This window comes from Myotis davidii, unplaced genomic scaffold (genome assembly GCF_000327345.1).
Source record: "Myotis davidii unplaced genomic scaffold, ASM32734v1 scaffold49, whole genome shotgun sequence".
Classification (NCBI taxonomy): domain Eukaryota; kingdom Metazoa; phylum Chordata; class Mammalia; order Chiroptera; family Vespertilionidae; genus Myotis; species Myotis davidii.
This window is the reverse complement of record NW_006300375.1, coordinates 1,706,205-1,715,815: the sequence shown is the minus strand read 5'-3', so window position 1 is coordinate 1,715,815 and position 9,611 is coordinate 1,706,205.

The following is a 9,611-nucleotide window of genomic DNA, read 5'->3' as shown; positions in this document are numbered from 1 at the left end:
TTCTTCTTCTTCTTCTTCTTCTCCTTCTTCGTCACTTGGTGTTGAATCTACTTCAGTGTCTGACTCTATAGTCAGTACTTAATAATTTAAGTAATTGTTTTTGAAAAGGTTAAACAACCCTATCATGCATTATCTCTACCTTGGAAAGTATTTAATTGAGTCTCTGGAGTTAAATAACTTTCCCGAGTAAAATGGGATAGTAGAAATTAAATTGAAGGGTTGTTTTTTTTTCTGATTCTGAAGCCAAATGCTTTTAATCAATGCATTATTAAATAATATTTATATGATTTTCTCTAACAACATGAATCATATTTGTGTTAAAATTGTCACAGAACATATTCAAATTTAAGCAGCTCCTTTTGATTTTCTATTTTAATTGGAAAGATTGATATTGTAAGTGCTGCTTTTTCTTAGAGAGAGAAAGAGGAAGGGGGAGAGAGAGAGAGAGAGAGAGAGAGAGAGAGAGAGAGACTGAGACTCTCATATTTGCCCCCAACAGGGGATGGAACCTGAAACCTCGGCTATGTGCCCTGACACGGAATCGAACCCACCTCCTTTCGGTGTGCAGGAAGATGTTCCAGCCCACTGAGCCACACCAGCCAGGGCTTACACAGGGCTTACACGTATTACTTTAATACTGCATTTCCAAATATTATTCAATGTTACTCCGTTATGTGGTGAAGAAATTAATACACACACACACACACACACACACACACACACACACACCAGTATATATGAAATACTTGGGGAAAAACAATCTTTCCTCTTCCTTTAAAAATGATGGAAGAAGTTTAAAAAAAAACAATTGTGGTTTTTGTTTATGGCAGCATGCAGCTCTCTAAGGACTTGAATCTTTGCAGTATGTCTTAGACTCGGTGAAGGCAGAATGAATAGAATCACATTTCCAGGAGGTTACCTAATATTATAAAAGGCTCTTGCTAAATCTCAAGTGATTTGCAGTAACATTTTACTGCCCTGTTGCTATAGCTTTCCACATGTATGTGTATACAAGCTGCTTGATAGTCTTCAAGAGTGAACATAGACTGGCAAAACATCCTTGTTACATCTGTCCCATTAACATTTAAAAAAAACACACGTAGATTTTATTATAACCTATATTTTATTATTTTCTATCACAAAAATGAAAAATTATTGCAAAGTAGGCTAAATTAATCTAACATTTTAAAGTTCACTTTAAATATAAGTCTTTCAATGAAATGTTTACCTATTTAAAATAAGCAAAGCATCAATTAAGCATTTCTATTTTTTAAAGGAAAATGGGGAGGTAATATATTAGGCATTCCAGGAAATATAGTGTTAGATTCTAAAAACTCATAAAATGGTATAATCTGATCTAGAGTATGCATGTGTTTCTTTATTTGATACATGTACTCATAAGGAGAAAAATAATCAACAGGAATTGTGGGAATAAATACTTTCTAGTAACATTAACGATTTCTTATTCACAGTCTTGAAAATACCACCACAAGTACCAGCTGATCTGAAAATAGAAATTAGCCTGTGTGATATATCTGTCTCATGAGCAATGAAATAGCTCAGGTTTATCATGCCCTTCCTCTCAGAACCTGTTAGTAGTCAGGCACAAGTTTCAGGGGAATAATATGTGGTGTTGAAGGATTGTTTATAATTTCTTCTCTCATTCTGCTTCCTGCTCCAGAACATACCAGAAATTATAAATTTGCCCCAGATAATGTAAATTCCTCTCTAGCACACCTCATTTTCTCCTTACGGCACAATGAATCTCTGTAACATACCAGCTAATCAATCCTGGGAATTCAATCATCCATTGAATAATTAAACTAATTGAGATGTTTTCCATTGTATGATGATGCATCCAGATAGCTAATGTATTTTAAATTAAATTTACATTTTCTGTGAACATACTTCCAAATGTATCTTAAAGTTTATGAGGTTTCAGAATTCTGGAGTTTACCTCTTTTCCCTATCAAAAATAAAACAAGTGAAGTAGAAGCAGCAATTCACTAAGAAGTGTATTGTTAAACGAATACTTTGAGACACAATTGTAGCCTTAAAATCCCTCTCCCTGTGCCTATACAGTTCCCCCCTTTAAGTATTGCCTCAGTGCTATGGGCACACCAGCGTTTTTATAGCTTCTGATATCTGGGATCTGGGATCTGCTTCTGTCACAGTTCTACTTATTTCTTTTCTATGTTTTGCCACTTAGAAAGAAAATCTACTTTATGAAAAATATTTCTTCAACCCTTGGGAGCCCCAGAGAAAGAAGCAAGAGGTTGAGATGGCCTGTAGCATATTGTTTATGGCAGTATCCAACAAGCAAGATTTTGTATGTCTACATATGCTGCAAGCCTCATTTTCATTCCACCCTTGGGACATCCATCCAATAATGCTGCCAAAGTACACTCTTCAAAGTTCAGTGATAATAGACTCTGAGGACAGAACACTTCCAAAGTTTTCAACCAATAGGTGGCTTAGTTTTTCTTCCTGTTTTATACATGTGCCAATTTAAATATATATTCTAGAATTTGTGACTGTATTTTATGATTAAGCCTGATAAATAAATGCCTATTTACTTTTTAATAATAGTATTAAATAATGTGTTTACTATACTATACTTTGTTGGGTAATTTTCCTTTGTTTACAGTGCATTTAAATATACATGATCCCACTTATATGTGGAATGTAATGAATAAAATAAAACAAAATAGATACAGAGACATGGAAGCATGGAACAGACTGATTAACCTCAGGGGGAAGGAGGGAGGGAAGGAAGAGATTAATCAAATAATTTATATGTACATATGCATAACCCATGGACATAGACAATAGTTCCGTGAAGGCCTGGGGGAGGAGGGCAAGAACTGGGGTTGGGAGGGGGTGGAAGCTGGGAAGAGGGGGTCAATGGGAGGAAAAAAGGGGGACATCTGTAATACTTTCAATAAAGATAAATTTTTAAAAAGAATCTAGCTAAGAACATTAAAATATCAAGATATAGATGTAGATATAGATATATAGATATAGATATACAGACCTCTATTCTGTTTAGGTGTTTGAACTTTTTTAAACACAGGTACACTTTTTTGTGTGTGTGAGTTGAATGCTTCTTATAGTGAAATATGAAATGTCCAAACATAACGGTAATCTCCCATTGGACTGTTGCTTTCTCTGGATCTGTTTCAGGGGTTCTTGGCCTAAGCACAGAGAGGTGTCCGCTGATTTTACAAGCCACGCCTGACATGTGTGTTTTTCAGAGCTCTAGCATGGAGTAAGGAAAGTTGTTCACATTTCGGTCGAAGCAATGCTCAGGGGAGGAGCAAGCGTGTTCACTAAATCTGTATTACACCTGATACTCTAGGGTAAAGGTTTTATTTTGTGGTTTTCTAGATCAGGGTATTAATTATTAGTAAAAGTAAATCAGATATCTGTCCTGATATCTTAAATAACTGTGGACATATAAACAGCCTAAGTCAATATCACCCCCATTAAAAGACCAACAATGTACATGCTTCCTGTTTGTGTGTTTTTTAACTTCCATGTAAAGAAAACAGCAAAGTCTTTATGACGTTTTTTGCATAGTGTTCTTAATCTACCTCTAGGCTAGAAATATTTAAATAACCAGTAAAAATTATTTTTCCCTGACTTGTCATTTCATATTGAAAGTCTAAGAAAACTAGATACAAAGGTTTCTTCTTATATTTATAACACATATAGTTTCTCAGTTCACCTCTAATAGTAACAAAATTTTTTAATTCAAACATGGTATAATTTCATTATAAGTTTGTCAGAAGTGATTTACACAACTATTCACATAGTTCAAGTAATATGATCCACATGTGCAGACTGAATAATGGCAAATTTAATATTCTTTGTCTCACTAACAGTGAAGGCCAAAATAGATGATCTAGGCACTCTCTACGGGTGTCAGCAATTCATTTCTGGAAATCAGAAGTTCTGTCTGAAAGTGGCTGTGGGAGCCCATTTCTCAAATCTTCAACCTATTTTCTAAAATGACTTTATATAAGCAACAAGCTACCATGGTAGAATGTGATATGTTTTACAACATTAGTTTCTGATTAACAAGAGAATAATATGGTTGTTTAAAAAATAAGCAGTAGCCCTGGCCAGTTTGGCTCAATGGTTGGAGTGTCGGCCCCAAAACCAGTGTCTCAGGCTCAGTTCAGGTCAAGAGCACATACCTCAGTTGCAGGTTCAATTCCCTAACTGAGTCGGGGCCTGTGCGAGAGGCAACCAGTAGATGTGGCTCTCTCAGATCAATGTTTCTCTCTCTCTCTTTCTCACCCCCTCCCCCTCCCTTCCACTCTCTCTCTAAAAATCAATGGAAAAAATATCCTGGGGTGAGGATTATTAGTAAAATAATAAAATTAATTAATTAATTAATTAATAGCAGTAAATGCAGTACAAATGTACTGTTTGCAAACCTTACAGTAAGCATTCATTTATAACACACGTCAAATGTAATGTAATAAGAATAAATCTAGCCTCAGAAGTCCCCAAACATTTCTGTTGTATTCTTTTATTACAAGTACATCACTAAGACCAGCTCAAATCAAGAGAAGGGAATTAGATCTCACCGCTTGTTATCAGGTGCAGTTTAAACAGACAGGTAGTGAAGTAATTATACTAAACATATTTGTATATTACCTATCAAAGAAGCTGACAAACAACTTCCACATAAAACACATCTTGCCACCTGAGTTTTTAAATAAGGCTTTATTTTCACACTACTCCACATTTTAATTTACATATTGCCAATGACGCTAATACCGAATTTTTGGACTGGAATCCAGATTCTTTGTCCGCTGGAATTGAAGAATGAATTCATGGACCGAAAGTGGTATAGCAAAGGTGGAGATTTACTGAAGAATAGATACAGACTCCCATGTGGGGAGAGGGAAGAGTCCCACAGAATGAACTCCCAGGTAGGGAGGGGAAAAGGGTCCCACTGAGTTCCTTTGCCCTATGGCTTATAAAGGCTGCAGTTCCTGTCTCCTGATATCCCCTTTGAGCTGGGCTCAAAGGTTGAACCTCACATGGGACAGGTGAGGTTCCCCCCTCCTCCTTCCCTCTGGGCTTTCTTCTTTTCCATCTGAATGAAGGGCTTCCTTCTCTTTATTTTGTAAATATAGACCTTTCCTGGCTACTTCCAGTTCCCTTTGTCTTATGTAAATACAACTGTTGTTGCTCCCTTGCTTATGGAGATGTCACTGCACCTGGCTTCCTTGTATTATGGAAATGTACCTTCTCCCAGTCTGCAGCCCATGGACCTCAATTCTAAAAAATCCCTAAGCCTGTCTATGTTCCCCCAAAATCCCTGCCTCAATGCTTTTGCTGCTTTGCAGGAGTTAGAGTTAGGTAATTGTGACAGAGAACATATTTACTATCCCATAAAGTACTTCTCCATTGGTATTAGTAATTGTCATTGGGTTTTGAAGATGATGGTGCATCAGATGAATAAGGGATAATTTTAGACTCAGATAATTTAACTGGGATTTTCCATTAGTTTCATGCTGACATTACTGAACAAAAAGATTTTGAAACAGTTATAGGGAATTTAGCAGTAGCTTTTGAAATTTCAAATCAGTGCAAAATGGACTTTGCTTATGATAGATCCTCCCTTGCCTCAACTGGTGGGCGGAGTATAATGTAAACTGCAGCCCAGAAATACCTGAGTGACTAACCAGGTACCTTATATGGACTATACATTGGACCACCAATCCACACCTGCCAAATACCCTAAGCCCTTGTCCTATATGGACAATGCAGTAAGCCACTAATCAGTGTGCGCCGAGTACACTAAGCCCCCACCCCTTCCCATTCCGCCCCTCAAAAGGCGTGCCCACCCCTGCACGTGCTGCTGTTCTCCCCTTGTGAGACAGCCCGGCAGGTGCTTCTCCTCTAATAAAGCCTGTAGTCCTGGTTTTCGGCCTCTGTCTGATCTTTCAGCTTAAAGGTTTAAATTTTTTTTTTATGTTTGGAGATCCATGGATGGTGTTACAAGAGACATCAGGCCATTTCCAAAGAAAAGCTACTCATCATACATTCAAGGATGATGCTATTGTTGCATAACCTTCTTTAAGTTGATGTCCAGTGTTTTCACTGACTGCTCTTTCAGGTTTTTATCATTGCACATCTTCTTCAGACTACTATTGCCATTTCTCTGAGAGAAATTTAGAAGCTCCTTATATCTTTTTTTTTTTTACCTCCTTTAAAGGTCATTACCATTGCAAATGCAACAATTTCCCCCTCAGCACTAACTATGTTTTCAAAGCCTTTTAAATGGGCCACATATTGAAGAATTCATTTCTTTTATTTGTAGAAAAATTTACTGTCATGACTTGACAATGAACTCTAAAGCCTTTTTGATGTATAAGTTTTTCTGAACGTCCTTCAATGAAGCTGGACTACCTTCCCCAGCCTCCGTCAAGGTAAATGTGACCATATTATTAAGTTCTTCCAATAGCACAAAAGTTGGGGCTTTTAATAAGGGCATACGTGCTGTTTCCACTATGACATTCTACTTTGGTGGTCACAGGTGGCAGATGACAAGGTCCCCAAAAAGGACAGAGTCTGAAAGGCACTGAATCATCACGTGAAGGAAAGCTGCCTTCCAACACGAATGTCTGCTTTAGATCATTATGTGAGCAATAAATAAACTGCTGTGCTTATGTCATTAACAATTTGGGGAACTGATTATTATTGTAGGTTAGACCTACCCAATCATTACAGAAACAAGTTAATATATAAAGATGTTTTTGCAAAACTTTCAGACTTGTAAGTTTTGCACAAGTTTTTTTCATTGAGAAAGAATTAAACAGATTCAATCATTAAAAATGAGGAATGTAGAATTTTTAATTTGCATATAACCTCTAAGTTTGTTAATTACTTTTATAGGTTTACTAGAGGCCCGGTGCACAAAATTTGTTCACAGGGGACGGGGGGTCCCCTCAGTCCAGCCTGCATCCTCTCCAATCCAGGACCCCTCGGGGGATGTCCGACTGCCGGTTTAGGCCCCAGGGATCAGGCCTAAACCGGCAGTTGGACATCTCTCTCACAATCCTGGACTGCTGGCTCCTGATTGCTCACCTGCCTGCCTGCCTGATCCCTCCTAACTGCCACCCCTGCAGGCTTAGTCAACCCTCACTGTCCCCCCTTCCAGCTTGGTCATAGGCAGCCATCTTGTGAGGGCATGAGGGTTAATTTGCATATTACCTCTTTATTATATAGGATTTTGGCTTCTTCCCTGACAATCAATCTTAAACATATGGTGCGGTGGCTAAATTTTCTGTCATTATTTTTATTTTATTTTATACTTATTTTGTGTGAAGTTCTTCCCCGCACAGTAATTATAAAAATATAAAAATGGGGCCATACCAAATATTTTTTTTATTGTTCCATTCCACCTGTTATATTTGAGGCACGTGATAGGTTCATTATAAATGACTGTTAGGTGAGGTTGACAACCTTGGTCTTTTCTACATGATTCCCACAAATATGTAGTCTTTGCTATAAAGTGATTATATGGACACAGATAATCATATTCATCTCAGGCAAAAAAGTAAAAATGCATAATTTTCATGTTTTTCCTTTTTTACCATGGATATGAAGATATTAATACATTTTTAAAGTACTTTAAAATCTATTTTTATTGATTTCAGAGAGGATGGGAGAGGGAGAAAGAGTTAGAAACATCCATGATGAGAAAGAATCATTGATTGGCTCCTCCTGCACTCCCCCCAGTGGGGATTGAGCCTGCAACCCACGCATGTCCCCTGACTGGGAATCAAACTGTGAACTCCCGGTTCATAGGTCGACACTCAATCACTGAGACACACTGGCTGGGCAATACATTTTTAAAAACTTATTATGACACTAATTTATCTTGGAGTCACTTTGAGTTAAGATTTTTCCTCCTTAGTAACAAAGCAAGAGGTCCAAAAGTACTACGTGATTCCCAACCATCAACAAGCACTGTGGTACAATAGTAGGTCTTATCTGAGGCTTCACTTCCCACAGCTTGTTATTCATGGTTAACCATGGCCTGAACATATGAAATGAAAAATTCCAGAAGTAAACAATCATAAGTTTTAAATTGTGCAGCATGCTGAGTAGTGTGATGAAATCCCACACCATGCTGCTCCATCCCATCTTGGATGTGAATCATCCCTTTGTCCAGTGTACCCACACTGTGTAAGTTGCTTGTCCAATAGTCACTTAATAGCCTTCTTAGTTATCAGATCAATGGTCACAGTGTCACAGAGTCACAGTGTTTAAATAATTGTTGTCTTACTTAATAATAGGCCCGAAGCACAAGAGTAGTCATGCTGACAATTTGGATGTGCTAAAGAGAGGCCCGATAGTGCTTCCTTTAAGTGAAAAGGTGAAAGTTCTTCACTTTTTAAGGGAAGAAAAAATCCTATACTGAGGTAGCTAATTTCGATGGTAAGAAGCAATCCTCTATCCATGAAATTGTGAAGCAGGAAAAATAAATTTGTGATAGTTTTGCTGTCATAACTCAAACTGCAGAGCATGAGAAGTGCTTAGTTAGGATGGAAAAAGCACAACATTTATAGATAGAAGACATCAACAGAAAACCCTGTATAGGATTTAGTACTACTGGTGGCTTTAGGCCAATGGGTTCTTGGAACATATCCCCCACAGATAAGAGAGAACAACTGTATTTAATTTACTTTATAATGGTTCATCATCGTAGAATTGAAACAAAATTGTTAATAAATGATTACATTCGTATTTTCTCAACACAATATTTTAAAAATAAGCTTGTTTGAAATATCATAGTTACAAATAAATTGTATAGAAATCAAGTAATTCCTATTTAAGCAGTAGCTTTCATTCTAAAAAGAAATAGTACAATAAGCAAGTTCAGGTTTTGAATGAATATGTAATGGAATGAGAAGTGTATCTGTAAATACCCACCCTAACAACATCATTAAAAATACTGTGATTTCCTCAACCACTGAAAGTGCAAAAAAAACAAAACACCAAAAACAAACAAACAAACAAACAAAAAAAACCTAACATTGTTCTTAGTTTTTTTGTTATTTGATTTTTCACAAAGTGCCGCTCCACTGGTATTAGTAAGTATTATCTGGGCATAACTAGACCATATTTATTGTTACTTTTTATGTGTTAAACTGCTGCCAGTGGAAGTGGGCTTCCTGGGGTGGCATTGGAATAAGAATTTCAGGAGGCCCCATGGGAGGATGAGTTATTGGGGGGAGTTTTATTTCTGTGAATTAAACCCCTAAGTTCCCAAGGTCCCATCTCTCTCTGTCTTGCCAAGGAAGAAGTGCCCTTTCATCTTCAGATGAACTAGAACTAGATCATTGCCCAGAGTTCTGCTCCAATTTTGTTCATTCCAGTCTGGCATCTGGCTAGGTTAGCCTGTGTTTCCAGCTGCAGTCCGTTGTGTGTGGGGTGCACTTGGCCGTAGGCCGTGTGGCTTCTAAGGCCACATGGCTATGAAGGGAGCATGGGCGAGTGCAAGGAAGCAGGAGCAAAGCCAGAGGAACAAGAGAAAGCTTTCCTTTGTCTTTGGATTACGTATTCCCAAATTTTCATAGGAATAC